Raw genomic sequence first — 10245 nt, forward strand, 5'->3', positions numbered from 1 at the left:
ATATATCAAAGCTGATCCTCTGGGTCTGACCCTAAATTTTTCATGCTGTTGCCACAATACTAACACCATTTCATTGCAGTTTCAACATAGCCTCCATGGAAGGCTGTAGCATTTTAAGCCTAGGTAGTCATAGATCAAAAAGCCAATTATTAACAAGAGATCCAGTAAATGTCACCTGAGCTGATCTTTCCTTATGTATTCTGAATACAAAACAATTGGGAAGTGTGAAGAATTTGCTAATGGTTTTGAATTTTTAATGATAATGACTGTAGGAAGTACTGATTTCACATTCCCTTTTTTTTTCCTTTAGGAATCTATTATTATAAGAAAAACTGAAGATGACAGAAAACAATGAGTATAATATTTTAAGGAGCACTTAAAATATTGGTTATGTCACATTGTGATGATCTAGATTAAAAGGAAAAAAATAAGAATTACCTTTTAGATTTATGTTCACTCAGAACTTTCCATGTAGTCATTTGTCTCTGTACATAGCTGCAAGAATCAAAAAAATTTTTAACTTATATTTCCATGTTCAACTGCTTCTAAGTGAAATACAAAATAGTAATATGTTTCAGAAATAATCTTAAAAAATCTATTATTTGTTACATACAAAGTGAATTTCATGAGAAATTTGCAATAATTTTCATTTTAAAAATATGTTTTGATATTCTGTTTTTATTTTGTGTTTTGTATTATTTTGAAGGGAGTTAAAAAAAAATACTATTGACCTATACTTGCCTAAAAGAAAAGCTAATAAATACATTTATCCTGGCATTGGTGTTTTAGAATTAAAACAAAATACATTTGTGTGTATTTGAAAGAGGAAACATAAAACTAATTATCTAAAATGTAAAATGACCTCCATTAGAAAAATTACATCTGTATTTATTCTTTTCTATGAGTCTGATTTTTTAATGTTTTTTCTAATGCATTTCAAAAATGAACTCCAAACCTATTCACTCAGAAGTGTCTTTATTTTATGTATTAGATTTTCATGTTTCCTTTCCTGTTATCTTTCTCACATTCAAGAGCCCTGGTTTTTGATGGCCAGGCATGCCAAACGCCATAATAATCAGTATGCATTGTTGCTGACTTCAAACCAATCATTATCTGAATTTCTCTTTATAATTCAGACTATTTTCCTGAATTCAAAATTATACATATTAAATTTATTAAGCATTGTTGCTCTAAGGTCCATTAAAACTATCTAGGTCCATTCTGGTAATATGCAACATTCATTGATGCTGTGATTCACCAACTCACATGGATAAATGCTTTTCAAGGGGTCTTAAAACACTGAAGGACCTATGGTAAATTTTATATCACTGCAGAAGTTGTTTCATTGTCATTACCAGACACTTCAAAGAGATTTAATTGCATATTTTCACATCTCATGTGTTTTCAGAGCTATTTGCAGCACCAGTATTTCTCCTCTTATGTCAAAAATAAAACATAAGCTATGAATATCATTTCATTGCTGCTTGCTGTTGAGAAAATCAATGGTACATGACGCCTTTTGACTTCAGTAAAACTGAAAAAGCTCTTTTTTTGAACCATATTCTCTATTCAAGTAGTATGAATAATGTTTTCATCTGAAATTATTTTCTAATAAGAAAAGCATATGAAATATATCAGAATGATTTGTTTTGGTGATAGCAGCATTTACTGAGGTGACATTTTATGTGTGAAAGGCACATTCTCGTTTCTTGCCTTAACTCAAAAAGGGATGAAGGGGAAGGAAGTTACCCTAAAAGACTAATTCTTCAAGAAAAGGAATTTTTCACGTCCAGCAAGTACACTTACGTTATAATTGCTTGGAAAAATTAATCATTATTATTTGAAATCAAAAAAATATATATAAGTTTCCATTCAAACTGAATTGACGTATGATGAGTATATAGCTGTCTCTGAAATAAGTGGCATTATTTTCATTTATTGGAGGGGAAAATTCATTTTTGAGGGAGAACAGTAAAGAAAACTGGGATCTAAATATTTCAGCAAAAATATTATTTTATGGAAATGCTACCTTCATTCTATAATCTGAGGATTTTAAGGAGTGGATATTTATACAAAGTGTCTGTCCACACATATATTCAGGATAATCCTCTACACTAGCATATGGTAAATTAGTAGCCTTTCAGATAATTTAAACTACTGGCTTTACAAGCAGGCAGCCAGTTGTTAGACATATTCCCAAATGGGTTTTTGTGTTTAGTAAAAATTACCAGTTTTGTTGAGGGTGTTGGGAGCAGAGCTCTGTAAACTGTCCAGATAAATGGGATGCTGAGTCCTGATACTCAGAACTGAAAATAGATCTGAAAGACATTAATTTGGTTTTCAGAAGAGCACTGTGAATCAAACCAGAGAAAAGGCCTTCCTCTCCCTTCCACTCAATTTATTGGCAGACTCAGACTGTAGCTCCGGTTCAAAGATGTGTGGGTTGCCTTGGCCCTTAATTGTGTGTGAAGGAGGTAGAAAAGGACTGTGTGCCAGAGGAGATGGCTGAGAACGATAAGGGGTGAGGACCAGTTCAGTCCAGGTGTGCTTGGGTCCTAGTGAGGCTTTTCGAGGTCTACAGAGGGCAGATGGATCAAATCATACTGCAGAATGCACTCAAGCACATCAGAGGTGTTCTTGAAGTATCTAAGTATAGATGTAGAGCTGCTGAAGGTTGAGTATTACAGTAGACTGTAATAACAGGTGGCCATCATCTTTACAGAAGATATGAGCATCCTGAGACCACAAGTGCAGCCCATTAATTCCAAAGCCAGCACATAAAAACTGCCTGCAAAAAAGTAAAGGTCTTCACTTTGGAGGCATACTCATGGCTTGTAATACAAAGAGCAATGGTTTTGATTTTTTATCTGCTGTTTTCTTGTTTTTTAAATGCAGTCTTTTGAGAAAATTATCATGTAATATTGAAATAATTAAACTGGAGGTTGTCTTTGAGGCAATAGTAGAAGACTTATGAGATAATTTAGGACATTGAATTTATCCTTGAAGTTTAGGTCATCCCAGCAAAGCTATGAGGAACTCTGAGAAGGCATTAAGAGTAATATGACCTTCAGAAGTCTCTTGTTCCTTCTATAAAGAGGCAGAAGTCTCTCTCAGGTTTGTCCTTTGTTATATAACAGACGGTGTAGAAACTACAGATATGCTCAAATGTTTAAAATAGTCCCTAAGGTTATATCATACATGAAGCACTAATTTTTGGTATTCCATTAGTTCTTTAAGAATTGCTGTAAGTCAGTGCCCAATCCCTGACAGTAGCCAACACCAGAGGCTTCAGGGTAAGATGCCAGTGTCTGATCTGAACAAGTGCAGAACAAAGTGCTCAAAACAAAAAAGATTTTTTTTTTATTTTTTTTTTTTAATTTGTGTTGGGTTTTTTCCTTAACAGAAATTTGCTCTCCAATGCTTTGCTTATCCTCTAGGGCACTGCCTCCTTATCAGCAGTAACAACAAAAGACTATCCTTGTATATAGGACATACTTATCTGAGCAACAGCTGGATTTTTCAGGCCAAAGGGTTACATTTTTATCCAATGGAAGCACTGAGCCTTGAGCTGTCTTTGTAAGATAAAAAATTATCAAAAGACAGTGTGTTTAACTTGAAGACTTTTTAGAATCTGAAGCTCACTAATCATTGTAATCTAAAGTATGCTGCATGTAATGACCTAAGGACGTGCCAGAAGGTGTATTACTTAAACCAAGATAGTTCTAATAGTGAGCTGCCATGAGAAAGAGCTTCAAGGTCAAGAATTTTAAAATGTTTTTTTGTTGCACCAGTCATTGCTGACTGATATACTACTGTTAGTTTTGGTTTTCAGACTTAAATTTTTTCTAGAAAGTCCTTTTTCCTCTTAGTAATTGCAAGTTACTGATAATATGATGTGAGAAATGCCTTATCAGTTTCTGAACCTTTTCCTAAACTTCTGAGCTATGTATTGCCCTGGGAGAGTGTGTTTCACACCTGTGTTATGTGACAGAGACAGTACTTTGTACACATTAACTCCTGGTAATAAACACCATTTTAAGGATTGAATTTTGCAGTAAGTAATGTGAACAATTTATTATCCCACAGCTGTGGAACACATATTGCTGAAACCTGGAGATGTGTTTCCTGATGTTTTGTTAATTACAATTTGAATTTTTTACAACAACCCCTGAGGAGAAATTGAAGTAGAAGAATAAAATTTCCCTTTAATTTCCTGAAAGAGAAGTTCCTTGACAAAAATCTATTGCAACAAATTTTGTGCTAAAGATGAATGCAAAGGAATAATTTAGAGTAAAGCTATAAAGCCACACAGGGTCCGTAGTTTTACACTGAGCGTCCGTACTGCTACAGCCAACTTGGGCATTTCTCAACTTCCACTTCTTTCTTCATTTTCCCAGGTGTTTTCAGATTCCTGCCAAAGTCCTGGTCCTGGCTCTGCTCCTATCCCTTTCTCAAATCTAACCATACCCCTAAGAAGGAGCTGTCCTCACAGAGGTGGAAGTGGGATGTATGCTTGGCAGCGCGAGAAGAGGAAAAATGGACAATGGATCTGGATTTTTGGTATTTGTCAACTATTTTATCTGAAGCTGACTGCAAAATTGTAGGATCTTCTGCTTCAGTCCTTCCCATCTTCTCCCTGGTGCCAAAACAGCTGTTCACGCAATGAACCAAGACCAAAGGTGTTCCAGGGCCCTGGATCTATCCCTAAAAAATATGTTTGGTTCTCTGTTCACCCTAAAGAGATGGATTTGTTAATCCAAGTGGCTATGGAGTCACACAAATATATATACTGGCACAACATGGAGAGAAGCTTGTTATTGGAAGTGATTCAGGAAAAAACAAGAGTATAGTCTCCTAGAAAAGAATGTCTCATACATCTTCAGCTTCAGAGGAACTAGTGAATATTCATTCCCATGGGTAGTGCTGCTAATTTCAGAAGACTGGGCACAGAGTAAGCAATTTATAGTGTAGCCCTTGGTTTCTCTACAGCAATTTACCCTTAATTACACCCCTTATCCTGTGCTGCCTCACAGACTTCTATGTGTGCGCTGTTACTAATCTGTTACCTGCACTGGCACAATGAGAAGGGTTGGCTGTGTTAGAGTTTGTTCACTGCTATTTTTGTAGAAAGAATCTTTAACATAGTTAAAGGACTTGGTCCTGTGAAGTCTTAGAGGGTCACTAATTTCATTTGGAGTGGAGTCTGCTGTGCATCCCTCAGGGCACTCAGCCTCTTAAAGGATTAGACCATATTGTAATGCCATCCATTTGTGTCAATATTTTATCAGTAATACAGAGATTATGCATAAGGTTGTCTCTTAGCCTGATTAACTGCTGTACTGGAAAGGGACCTTGCATCTTTATGACCTTAATAATCTAGAATTCAGTTTGATTTACACAGTAATAAAAAACATAGAATAAAACCAGACACTCAAAATTCTGAGAAATAATGCTGTCTGGATATCCTACACCCATGCAATAGATACAATGTACCATTAAAGGTCTGCTGGAGTGAGTGTCAGACAGGGTGGACAGGAGTAGGACAGAAGTCCCCCTCCAGGAGACCAGATGTGTACCCAGGATCTGAGATATTCTTATTGCCCTACTGTGGATAAGCCAGAAAGTCAAATGGGGAGAAGAGAAGAAGAAACACAGCTGCTGCTTATGGCTACCGCACTCTTCTGTGAAAGGGAGATGAAAATTTTGATCTTGAGGAACTGGAAAGAATCATTCCTTTTCTTAAGGCTATGTTGTCAAGCAGAGAAGGAAAGATGTGCAGCTATCTATTCCTACAGGCTAGTTCTTTGAAATGACAGAAGCCCGAAGAGATGACATACTATAGAATAAATTTTGTCATTGGTTCTTGCATACTGGAATAATATCTACATTTGATATGACATGAAATCACAGACAATCTTTTCCCATCAGGGAATGGTTTCTTCTGCTTTTTTTGTTCTTAGTATTCATTCTTATGTTTTTATTTTCCCTGACCCTCTATTGTCCGTGATATTCCTCCCTCTTCTTTTTTATTCCCCCAGAGCTTCGCTTTGCAACACTGCATCCTCCAGTCCCCCTGCCTTGATATCACTCCTTTCCCAGTAACCAGACATCCTCATTGGAGGAGGTGCCTGATCTTCCTTCTTACTCCTTTTTCAAAACCCTTTGCCAGGAGGTACTGGACCTGTGACTGACATGTGGTGACCCTGCTCAGTCTGCTCCCAAAGTGACAGTACAGCAGTCCTGCCTGGAGAGAACCTCTGTGCTGAGTGGCATGGAGTGACCTGGCCAAGCAGGGAAGGCAATGGGCTGCAAGACAGAACAGAGGGTGTGAGTTGCAGTCCTCAGGGTGACTCCAGAAGCAGGAAATTTGATGTTGGCTCACAAGAAGAGACAGAAGAGGGATTTCTGACTCACTTTGATAAACAGTGTGTAGTGCAATGACTCAGGCAGCACCAGATGGAACAAATGTGCCTTGGGGCAGTATTCCACCCTGATCAGAAGACATGGGACCACTTTGTATGGGATAGAAAAGTGGAAAATATTGCAATATATTTTGGTGAGAAAGAGAATGCATCTTGAAGAGCAGAAAAGTATAGATAACAGAGAAGTGGTGTATATAGTAATTTCTGAGCTTTAATCTATTTTAGTCATAGAATGTAGAATAAACTGTGTATTTACTTCTAGATTTCACATTATTTATTAAGTTTCTTCATTGAGCACAGCAAATAATAGAGCAACTTCCATGGAAGACAATATAATTTGATTTATAGTGATTGCAAATTTTATTATAACTTTATTTTCTTGTATGATTAATTTCTAGGCACAGTAATGTCAGTTTATGATGCTGTTTTAAAATAATCATAATGTCATTTTCACTATCTATTTTGGAATGTTTGCTGTCTTAGACATGTCTGGTGACATTTAAATGAAATTCTATTTAAATGTGCTATGTGCATAGGATAAAACTGTAAAACAGATTTTTAATGTGCAAATAAACACTGTACTATGGCACTGATGAGAGGCATTTTCAAGGTTATATAATGCATTGATACCATCAGGGTAAACAGCTTTTCAATATGGAACAATTTCATATCAGCATTTTTTCTAAAGACAGATACAGAAAATTGAATGCTATACAGTGTACACTATTTAAAGATAAGGAAGATTTAATATTGTTACACATAAAAATTATCTTCCATATTCAGAGAAAGATTTGTGGATGCTTAGACATGTTAAAACTGTTCATTTTGAATGTGAAAATGTTGAAACTAGTATTTATACTAGTAGTATAAATTCTACTGCTTTCGAGTACACCCTGAAAAATACTGAGGTCTTGCTGATCTCGCTTCACACTTGTTTGAAATTCACTTTGTCTACCAGGATGTACTGCTGTCAGTTCAGAGGATGAAGTTTGCCAAAATGTGTCAAGTAATTCTTCATCTTCACTGAAAGAAGTTCTCACAGAGCTACACCCTAGCTTTGGAAGATTTGTGTCACATGTAAACAGATGAATTCAGAGCTAGTTCAAATGATAGGTGATTGCCCGGATGATATAAAAATACCTGTATGATAAATAGAAAGCATTTCTCCTTAGCACCTGATTGCTTATCAGGACAAGGGCATCTTGGGGTGGAAAAACCCTGCAATATTTGCTGTCTGGGTTACAGGAGTCACAGGAACATGAAGTAGATGGGAGGCACAGTGGTATGCGGGGGAGCACAGTAAAAAGGGAATGCTTCACCAAGAAAGTAAAACAACTAATAATGAGAGAAGAATAAAATTTGCAAAGGTAAATGCAGTCTTTTATTAAAATAATTGAGAGGTAGAACAATCTTTCAACCTAGATATCTATCAATATCTAGAGCAATACATATTTAATTGCTCTCAATCAAAAGAATTATGTTAATCAGTTTGTTAAATATGAGACTAGGATGATCAGCACTTCTAAAGGGGATAGGGATTTCCTTAAGTGTATTAGTTTAATCACAGAATTAAAAATTATCATTAAAACTGATTTGATGATCTGTCCATTTTTTTTCGCTAAAAAGCCACTAAAGGCTTTCTTCTCCTTAAGCTTACTGCTCCCTTCTCATCATTAGCACTTTTTCCCAAGCTTGCTTGCAATGCATGGTGATTCTGTGGTTGTGAAAAACTCTGCTCAGTCCCTTGAACACCTTGGAAAATACTCTTATGGCATCTCTGGGACTATAAAATTCATTCACTGGAAGACAGACCCCCTACCCCTCACAAGTTTCCAAGTTCCAAGAACTACCTGTCTTTTTCAGTGGATAATTTGCATTACTTTGGGCTTCTCCAGTTATTCCTGGGAGGAGCACTTCTTTTCCCTCTGCTTAGACAGGATTTTTATGCAAAAGAAATTTTCAGAATTAGAATAGAGGCAATCTTTCTGCTTGTCGTCTCAGCAACTGTCTTTAACAAAATACATCATAACTTGCAGAAATTTCATAAAGAAGTCATACAGACATATGATTCCTTGGTATTTCTAGAACTTTAAGAGGATGAATTGTGGCATTATATATGTTCATTCTAGGTAAGGACACAAAGACACAATGTTTCGCCACTTAACAATTTGAAAAAATCCTAAGACAGAATCACCTTTGATTATACCTTCCACTTATTTCATTAATACATTTATAATCCACAGATTCTTTATGGATAACTGGAACAGAATTGAATTTCCACTTTTCCAAAAGAAAATGTCTTTTTCATTCAAATAATAGAATTTCTTCTTCTTTCATTAGAATGAGAGACCTTTTAATGCTGGAAAAATATTTTGTTTCAATATTTTGGAAAAAACAGATGAAAGTTGATCAAAGTTGATTCAAAGCTTTAGACTGTTTTATGCCATTTCCATGTGATGGCCCCAGTATTGAAAGTTTGGCTCATCTGGTCTCTGAGCTGTCTTATTAACCATTGGGTTATGGATTTTTCTGATTTCTTTCTCTTGTTTAAGTGAGGGGATCCATCCTGGATCTAAGCAATTTTCCAAAAAAAGCTTGATAAGACAAATGGTTCTGATTTTAATGAGTTAGCATGTCTGACGCAGAGGTTTTGTCAACAATTTTACCAAGATCTGATTATAATTTCATTCATGATTCAGATAGCTTGCAGTTGTAATAGTTCCTTGCATCCCTTCAGTTTAGCTGTCATGTTAAAGTGCCCTTCTCACAGCTTCTTGCCTGTGAAGAACAGTGAGATTTGCATCTGTCATACACTGAATTCAGCTAAAAGAGACACATAGGCAATGTGTTGTTACTGATCTCTGGTTTGTTTATGAGAATCTGCCAAGTCTCTTTGTAAAACAGAAAATTGCACACTGTTCAATATGCATAGAAGTAATGTATTATTTGTTTTTATTGGACTGCAAGTTCCCTCTGCAGCAATGTTGCAGTAAGATTACCATGCGATAACTTCCTGAGTGCCCCTTTTACCCATCAGCTCTGGGCCAACTCAGCTGGCTACAGGCAAGAAAAGTCATTTTAGTTCCAAAATGCAAACATTTTTCAAAATGTCATCCAATGCCAAAAAAAGTAATACTTGCAGAGATTGGGCAACTACTCCATTTTCAATCTCTATTACTTTAGCCATTCGTTTGGAATAGACCTATTATGGCCGGTCATATTACAGTGTCAGCTATTTTAAACTCACTGTAGTGAAGGGTTGACAGTATTTTATTGGAAGTGTTTTCTGTAATACCTGCAAGATCCTTTATGCTGTCCATGAATATTATTCCTTAATAAACTACTCATTAGTGCTTTATCAATATTTTGTTCTCAGAGCATGACAATGTGTTGGATGTAAGCTTTGAAAAATTTAAATGCAAGAGAAAACTATTGGTACTTTTAAGAGTAAGAAGGATTGCTGACTATTTCAAATGTATAACGTAGATCTTTTATAACTTAAAAAAAATCTTTGTCACTCCCTCTTGTAACTTTGTCAAAATCATACCTTTAGGTGTAACAATAATTGCTTTACATACATGTTAAAATTAAGACTAAACAGTAACAAAGAGGGTTCAATATCAAGAGAAATTATGTCCTTGCATGAATCTATTCCCATTTTATTCTTATTTGACAATCCATAACAGAAAATGAGAAATGTGATGCCAAGTCTTGAAATCTGGGTTTAGAAACACTATGATAGTGAAGCAAATCAGTATAAGTTTTTGTTAGCTGGTACACATTGACTCTGTCTAGCATAAATTAAAGCAGTTGCAGAGACCAA

Source organism: Chamaea fasciata, unplaced genomic scaffold (genome assembly GCF_029207755.1).
Source record: "Chamaea fasciata isolate MVZ Bird 193981 ecotype frontalis unplaced genomic scaffold, bChaFas1.0.hap1 SCAF_6, whole genome shotgun sequence".
Taxonomy (NCBI): domain Eukaryota; kingdom Metazoa; phylum Chordata; class Aves; order Passeriformes; family Sylviidae; genus Chamaea; species Chamaea fasciata.